Here is a 9,332-nt window from a genome sequence, read left to right on the forward strand (position 1 = left end):
CCCAAAGTCTGAGATGAGAAAACTCAAGAGAGTGCTGCACACCTGGGAGCGGGGGGGGGGGGGGGGCGGTTCTACCTTCTATTGACAGTTGTTAACTAGGGAGTGGAATATTTATTACTTGGGGCAGGAAGCAGAGTTTCCTGCTTTTTCTTCCTAATTTGGTCAAGGGTTTCCTGTCATGGTGCCCACCATCTTGGGCCTGTCTGGTTTGATCTGGCTTCTTGTGAAGAGCTGCCAGGACAGGCCTCTGACCTTCCTGATAGTTGGCCATAGCTTCCTTTTGTTGGCCTCCAGGTATCCTGTTCCTAACTATCTACTCTACTAGGAGAACAAAAATGACTAAATCTCTAGAAACTGTGATCAATGGAGAACGCAAGGACTTGAATCTGTGTAACAACCATACCCCTGTTTTAGTGATTTTCCTGGTAACCTCTCATAACTGGCCTTGCTCCGACCTCTCCAATTGCTTTCTTTTGCCTTTAACTGAGGTGGTATTTAGGAGATAGCTTAGGCCATTTTAGGGAGTTGCTCAGTTACCCTGGGTCTCTCCCATGGATACAGGAGATGTATATGTTGTTAAAGTTCTATTTGTTTTTCTCCTGGTAATCTTTTTTTTTTAACTTTTTAAAATAATTTTTAACATTTATTTATTTTTGGGAGACAGAGAGAGAACACAAGCAGGAGAGGAGCAGAGAGAGAGGGAGACACAGAATCCAAAGCAGAGCTGTCAGCACAAAGCCCAACGTGGGGCTCGAACCCATGAACTGTGAGATCATGACCTGAAATGAAGTCAGAGGTTTAACTGACTGAGCCACCCAGGCACCCCTCCCCTGTTAATCTTTTATTACAGGATGGTGGGGTCTCAGCCAAAAACCTAGAAGGGTGGAGGTGTTGAAAACCAACCTTTGTACATTGAAGCCAAAATGTAACGTGAAGACAGAGTTTGGGATAAAGAGGAACAATTGCTTTATTGCTTTGCTGGACAAAGGAGGCTGTAGCAGGCTATGGCTTTCAAAACCTGCAAACCCACAGGAGGAAGGGGCTGAGGAGGGTTATAAGGAAATATAGGTTCTAGCGCGTTTTGACAGGAATTGTGTACTTGCTGCAGGCCTCATTTGTTATATCTTTTGGTTGACATGGGTTTCTGAAACAGAAGGCCAAGAAGGGAGGAGGGGAGGTTTCTGGAAGAGAGGAGAAATGTTACTTTAAAATCTAGCTTCCCTGAAGCATTTCTGCAGCCATTTTGATTTTTGCTCAATTTTATGCTTTTAAGCAGTTTCAGAGGGACGTTTTTCTTCTTCTGCACACTTCTTGGTAGTTTTTCCCATCTAATATTTGTCACAATAATTTTGTGTTTATCACATGTGGCCACACACACTCTGTTTAACGCCCAGTGCTGAGAACTTTATATCAGTTGCTGAATTTTATTTCAACAACAATATGCCCTGCCATTACCCCCCCTAATGCAGGAGAAAAAGTAGAGTCTCAGAAAGGTTAAAGAATATCACTTGAAGTTACATGATTAATAAAAGGTGGGGTCAGGGGCTTCTGGGTAGCTCAGTCGGCTAAGCATCTGATTCTTGATTTCGGCCCAGGTCTTGAGATTGAGCCCTGTGTTGGAATCCTGTGCTGACATCACAGAGCCTGCTTGCGATTCTGTGTCTCTCCCTTCAACCCTCTTCCCTACTTACATACTCTCTTTCTCAAAATAAATAAATAAACCTTTAAAAAAATAAAAGGTGAGACCAGGATTCAAGTGAATCCACATTTTGAATTACTGCCATACTGTAATATTGTGATTTATAAGAAATATATATTTTGTCATTCAGTTGATGAAATATATAGTTCCCATATTTATCTGGTGTTCCTCCACAGTTCTTTGCTCACAGCTCCCAAAACCTTTGGAATTTCCTCAGTTACAAGAGCAATGGGACCACCTTTTATTATAATATTTGGTCTCCTGTCCTTAGTTCCTGAAAAGCTTCAGAGTCATAAAGGTGAAATTGGTATCTTATTATTCATAACAAGTCCCTTTCCACCACAACTGGTGGCTTATGTTAATGAGGTGACTTTTGGAAAACCCCTAAGGGATGGGAGCTTGTTTCCAGGGAAACCAAACTTACATAGAGGATTGGAATTTTCATTCCTACCTCCTGATACTGGGGAGAGAAGAGAGCTGGAGGTTGAATCACCAATGGCCAATAATTTAATTAGTTATGCTTATGTAGCAAAGCCTCCATGAAAACCCAAAAGAAGAGGGTTTGGGGAGCTTTACATTGGTGGACATGTAGAGATTGGGGAAAATGATAACCTGGCATGAAAGCTACTCACTTTCTCCCCATGCCTCATCTATCTCTCATTTGTCTGTTCCTGAGTTATATCCTTTTGTAATAAACCAGTAACCCAAATAAAATGTTTCTCTGAGTTCTGTGAGCCACTCTAGCAAATTAACCAAACCCAAAGACGGGACTGTAGGAACGTGTTATAGTTAGCTTATCAGTATAACAGGTATTGCGCTTGGCATTTGAAATACGTGTATTTTGAAAGGATTTCAACCTAGAATAGAACTGGAGGATATGAAATGGAAATTGCACATATGCAATTACCAATATACAGAAGAACAAAACTTAAAAACTGAGAGACTGATTTCCCATAAATGCCTCAATTACAGAAGACTGAGACTTATCTCCTGACCACTGATCATCCACCAAAAATCTCTGTCCTCAAGCCAATGAATTTACTGCTTGGAGTCTAGCTGGATTTTCCCTTGTTTGTGCTTCTTGCCAGTAAGTACAGCCTGCCCCAAACCCTCAACAGGCTCACCTATAGCTGGCTATAGCGTATGTTTCTCGGACTTTAATTCCTCTGCTGTCCCCAAATAAACTTAATTTCTGGCAATTTGAGCTTTCCTTGGCTTACATCTTTATTTAGGTTGACAGTGTGGGGGTTGGGGAGGGAGGTAGGGGAGTCTTATGGGACTGAGCTCTAAACCACTGGGATCTGATGCTATCTCCAGGTAGATAGTGCTGGAATTGAGTTAATTATAGGACGCTCAAATCATGTGGGAAACCTCTCACCAATATACACATTTGAATTGGGTGCAGAATCATTAACTGGTGTCAGAACATTTGTATACCTTGCCTTGAGTTCTCTCGAACTTTTTCCTTCTATTAGTTTTCATGTTTCAATTATCAGTGAATTCTTGAAGCCTATGCCTCTTGAAAGCTCATGTTAATTCCTCTCCCTTGCCATACAGAAAATTTTTAAAAATTACATATATATATAAAATTATATATACTTATGTATATATGTATATATATACACACACATATATTGTGTTAACACTGGATCATTGTGTTAACAGCTAATAGGTTAAAGATATTTTTGATGACATAATAGTACAAGAGGAAGAAATCTCTAGGCCACTTAGCTGCTATTTTGAGGTATGTATGCATTTACCTGCTTCTCAAAAACACTGCTGGAGACCTTAGTGCAGTGAAGCTTTGCTCCAGGGATGCTGCCATGGCCCTCACAGGCCTGACAGAGATGCGGTACACATGCAATCAGACAAGGAATTCATGTTGATAAACAGCCCATTTAAAAGAAAGGCTGCTGATTGGGCACCTGGGTGGTTCAGTTGGTTAAGCGTCCAGCTTCAGCTCAGGTCATGATCTTCAGGTTGTTGGTGCAGGATTATTTACCACAATACCCAGGATTCATTGTCTTCCTGCTTCAAAGAATGAAGAGGTGGACACAAAATAAGCAGAAGGTGAAAGTTTATTGGAATATAAGATTAGAAAGGAAGAATAGTAGAAATGCTCTCTTTATAGAGAGAGGATATTCAAAAGTACATTCCCAAAGACTATAAGCAAGGGTCCTTGTTTTAAAAGGTTCTGATCAGCCCTCCCCCCACTCCTTTCCCCTTGTTCTTTCTCAGGTTCTACCCTTATTGGCTTGATAGTTGTAAGTGCTGGGTTGTCCATTCCTGATTGGCTCACTTGTATTGTTTGAGGGGTGGTTTAGGGCCATACTTAGGTCTTTTGTCAAATCCCAGAGGGGATACTTGAGGGGGAGTAGATGGGATCTATTACATTCATAAGAGGAACCTTATGCCTAAGGGGGCTTCCTGTGGTCAGACATTCCCAGCATTGTTCCAAAATAGGTGTTTTTCCCTACCCAGGGACCTCAGGCCCTAATCTTTCCCTCTCTGCCTACTGAATCCTATCTTCTCCTATCAGTGACACAGGGCTTAACATAAACAACTCCATTTGGGGCCATTAGTGTTGATTTTAACAGCCTATAGTCGCTTAGGCCCATGACAAGGCCAGAGGTGGAACAAAGCCAAAGTGGGATCCCCCAAAAATGCAAGAAGGCAACCCTTATCCAGGTCTATAGCCAAGATTACAGGTTTTAGATTCCATTAGAGTTTGTGCAGTATGAATGCCTGCTCAGTGAGAATGAGCTTTGAGATATCAGAAAGTCACTTCATTTCTTTGAGATGCTGTCTCCTCACCTAAGGAATGACACAGAAGTCATGGTAGCCCTCTGCCTAAGGGGCTTGGGGGAACGTTTGCAAGGAACAGGATGGCTGAGCAGGGCATTAAAGAAAAGAAGGTGTTTAGTAGATCCCCAGTGAGAGTGGGGGCTCCTTGTTGAGCAGGCAGTGAAGTGGCAGGTGCATTTGAGAACCCTCCAGAGGTTCAGTAGGGTGGCTATATGCACATGGGGCCTGCAGAGGAGATGGGAACCTCCTGCAGTGAATATGAAGGAAAATGATACCTGCACTCATTCTCCGATGGCCACCCCAAAACCACCCCCACTCTCTGACCCCCTGCTCAGGCCCCAGCTAAATGGCATAATGGACAGTAAGCCCTTTCAGTAACCCCTTTCAGAAAACCCATGAGATCTAGTTTACTTCATTAAATAGGAAGGTTATTATAATCTGGAGCCTACCAGTCCTGACCTTCCTAACTGTTGTACCCACTCCCTGGGCCTGGAGCTGCCAGTCTTTTCAGAATCACAAAATTTTCTCTCCCTTCCCAGCCCATCCAGACTACTCTGCCTGGGTTTACTTTGATTTTCTTTCAGTGTCTCCCAATGCTAGTTATTCCCCACAACTCTAAAATGACATCAGTTCTATTCCTCATTCCAAATAGTTCTGCTTGGAATAATAATACTCCTTAAGTGCCCGCAGGGGATGTTAAGACTATAAGAATTGATTTCATTAAAAGCTTCATTCAACTGAGCCTAAATGAAACTGAACTGACAACTAATCCAGTTAATTCTACTTTATTCTAGTTTTGTAGAAACACCACTTTTACTTTTCTGATTCAGGCAGCAGTTTAGATAGACAGCAGGTTGACTTGATGACAAAATATTTCCCCCAAAACCAACTAGCATGTATGTGGGCTTAATGTTTGCAGAGATCTAGATTGCCTGTGATGCTTGGATGTTTTCAGAGATCCTAGGTTGTGAAGGAACTTGCCCCAATACACTCAGTCTTTGATCATCAGAATACCCATGTGAATATAGACATAAAGGTATTAGTGCCCCCATTACCCAAATGGGACAATGGAGGACAAAGAAATCAGTTGAGGTCCTGGAGGCCACGTGACCAGTGAGGCAAGACTGGAGCTTGTGCTTTGTCCAATATGTTATGCAGTCACTCCTTCTCAACTCCAACCCTTTCTAGGTTGACCACCCAAACTTTTTGTGCACATGACTAGGTATTTATGCGCATAGCTCTCTATTTAAGCAGAAAGAGTTCATAATTTCAGCAATGAAGCACTGGAATCAAGTGCACACAGATCTGTCATGTATAGCTCCTCAGTCTCTACCTGGAATCCTTCCAGAATGCTCCTGACACATGTTGTTGTCATTCAGCTGATAAACATCATATGCCTGCTGTGTGCCAGGCACTGTGTCAGGCCCTGCTTAAATATTGAGTCAAAGGGACCTGATCCATGCACTTAGGAGTTTACAGAATTTAGTAGAACAATGGCACTAAACAATCCTCAAAATAAAAACACAATTATAGAACATAACGAACTCCTTTCCATTTCTACCTAAATCACTTGAAAAATGAGAACATAAATGAGAAAATAGAGAAAAGGCCCTCAGCTGGCTTTACTTGAATCAATGACACTGCTCAAAAAATAAGGGAATCATTAGCGAATCAACTTGTTTAAGATTCCTGGAAGATACTAAGCAGAAAGGATTATACTGATAAAGAAATAAGAGGGGAGAAACCTTACATAGCCTAAAATATGCCCAGGAGAAAACTAACCCAGAAGCAATGCCAAATCCCATGGATACTATGAGCTGAGTCAGTGAATGCAAAGGGGAACAGGCAATGGCCAACTTCAGATGGTGTGATTAGGCTTCCATGCTAACCTGTGTCTGATTACCTCTCCTTTCTAGGCACGTGGGGAGGTTACCTCCTCCTAGCTGTGCTGCAGGGTGGGACTGTGTGACTGCTTCTGTCTGGTAGAACAAGAAGAGAACCAATTTCAGCACTCATGCATCACTTCTGGGCAGTAACAGAACACAGGTATCCACATACTCTCTCCCACTGCTGCCACAATGAAGGGGTGTGTCCATATCGCAGGGCCGTGAGATGGAGCAGAATGTATCTCTAAGTAACTACATGGAGGACAGCTTGCCTGGAATATTGCCTGGTCAAGCATCAGAATTTAAATGAATGAGAAATAAACCATTGTTTTGTTAAGCCATAGAGATTGACAGGTTTAATTTATTCCTCAGCATGTTTAGGCTATTCTATTTAGTACAGGCATTTACTCAAACAAAAGTTGAGGCCCTTCTCCCTTGCACTCACTGAGCTGCAGGAACTGGTAGTGTTTGTACTCAAAACCCTGGTTCTGTTTTCTAAACAAAGTGATAATTCTGCATGGAGAAGAGCCCTCATAGAGGCTGTGGCATGTGAGAGAGGCCAAAGAAGAGCAGAGAGAGGCCTGGGGTAATGCTACACTCCCAGGTCAGAAGAGAAGGGGAAAATAGCCACTCCAGTTAAGAGGGAAACACATTGGGGGCGCCTGGGTGGCGCAGTCGGTTAAGCGTCCGACTTCAGCCAGGTCACGATCTCGCGGTCCGTGAGTTCGAGCCCCGCGTCAGGCTCTGGGCTGATGGCTCGGAGCCTGGAGCCTGTTTCCGATTCTGTGTCTCCCTCTCTCTCTGCCCCTCCCCCGTTCATGCTCTGTCTCTCTCTGTCCCAAAAATAAATTAAATAAATAAATAAATAAATAAATAAATAAAGAGGGAAACACATTGAATTCCTCCTTACCTGAGAAGTTTGCCTTTCTATTCCACACCCACACACCCTAAACCAAAGCTCACCAGAGGTCATCCTGTCCCTCACAAAGTTAATAGACTGGCTGTCAGTTCAATGAGGGGTTGTTGCAACAGATCCAAACTGAAGAGACCTGTTCCACCTGCTTGGCTAATCAGTGTCCCCAGCATCCACCACCACTGCTGTGCTGGCATAGCTCCTTTGATTTTAGCACCCATGTGGGTAACTTTTCCCATAACCCTGTGTACTACCAAAGGGTGATCATTCCACCGTGCACTTCTTCCCTGCACTTCTGACTGTCAGGTGAAATACATCCTCTTCAGCCTGTGGTTACCCCAACCTCTTAGGCCTTATCTTGGCCACTTTTCCCACCAAGCCCATCCTGGGTCACCTTGTCACCTTAATACCTCCCTAAACACATGTTCTTGCTTTTCTTTGTAAGTTCACTGTTCTCTCTGCCTTAATTCTTACTTATCCTTTTGCCTGTATGATGTACTCTCTTCCTTCTTACAGACCCACCTCAAGGGTTGGTCTTGAGGTCTTTCCCAGGGCTCTGTACCCTCTGGCCCTGACTATGAAGTGTGACCCCCCCCCCTCACTTTCATGCTCTGTCTCACACTAGGCCACCTTCACAATGCTCATGTCCCCATGCTACTGCATTGCCATCAGCTATCTCTCGTCTCTCCCCTGAGACTAAGAGCTCCTTAATGTCAGTCCTTCTGCTATTCTTGGTGTCCTGATTATTTAGCAGAGTGACCTGTACAGAATCAATGATTAGTCAAAATTCAAAGACAGAAAAAGAGAAGAATGGAGAGCAGGTGAAAGGGAGGGAAGCAGGGAGGAAGGAAGAAGGACAACACACGTTACCAAAATGCCTGATATCCTTGATTGGAGGTCTCCTCAAATATTTGAATTTTTAACCAACCTAAAGACTCTAACCATAGCATCAGTGCTAATGTGGAAGGCAATCTCTGGGGTCACATGCAGTTCTGGATTTAGCACTGACCTGCTCAAATGTGTGTCAGTGGCTCCATGAAGCAATTTGCCAGGTTTGTAGGTGGCTCAAAGCAGGCAGGATAGCTGTTCACTGAGTGGAACACTCTGCTCCAAATGGCAGAGCCCTGAAATATGGGCTCTGAGGCCTGAACTTAGATTCACAGCATGAAATGAAAGATGTGGCTGCTTTTAATAAATGTTGATCCTGTGAGGTCAAATGCTAAAACAAGCTAAGGCCACATGGTTTGTGGTATAGCAGAACAAGGGAGGTTCATATTTTTCCCTTTGTTCACTTGTTTTGTTTTTTAAATTCTACATAGTAGTGAAATCATATGGTATTTGTTTTCTCTGACTGACTTTGCTTAGCATAATACCTTCTAGCTTCATCCACATTGTTGCAAATGGCAAGATTTCATTTTTTTATGGCTGAATAATATCCCATTATATATATATATATATATATATATATATATATATATATGTATATATATGTGTGTGTGTGTGTGTGTATACACACAGCACAACGTATTAATCCATTCAGCAATTGATGGTCACTTGGGCTGTTTCCATAACTTGGCTATTGTAAATAATGTTGTTATAAAGATAAGGATGCATGTATCCCTTTGAATTAGTATTTTTGTATTCTTTGGGTTAGTACTTAGTAGTGTGATTGCTGGATCATAAGTTCCATTTTTCGTTTTTGAGGAACCTTCATACTGTTTTCCACAGTGGCTACACTACTTTGCATTCCCACCAATAGTGCATGAGGGTTCCTTTTTCTTGCCAACACTTGTTGTTTCTTGTGTGTGTTTTTTTTAACCAAAACAGATTCTTAAATATAGAGAACAAACAAATGGTTACCAAAGGGGAGGTAGGTGAAGGGAATGAGTGAAATTGGTGAAGGGGATTAAGAGTACAGTTATCTTAATAAGCAATGAGTAATATATGAAACTGTTGAATCATTATATTGTACACCTGAAACTAATATAACACTGTATGTTAACTAACTGGAATAGAATAAAATGAAATG

Source organism: Panthera uncia (genome assembly GCF_023721935.1).
Source record: "Panthera uncia isolate 11264 chromosome C1 unlocalized genomic scaffold, Puncia_PCG_1.0 HiC_scaffold_3, whole genome shotgun sequence".
Classification (NCBI taxonomy): Eukaryota; Metazoa; Chordata; class Mammalia; order Carnivora; family Felidae; genus Panthera; species Panthera uncia.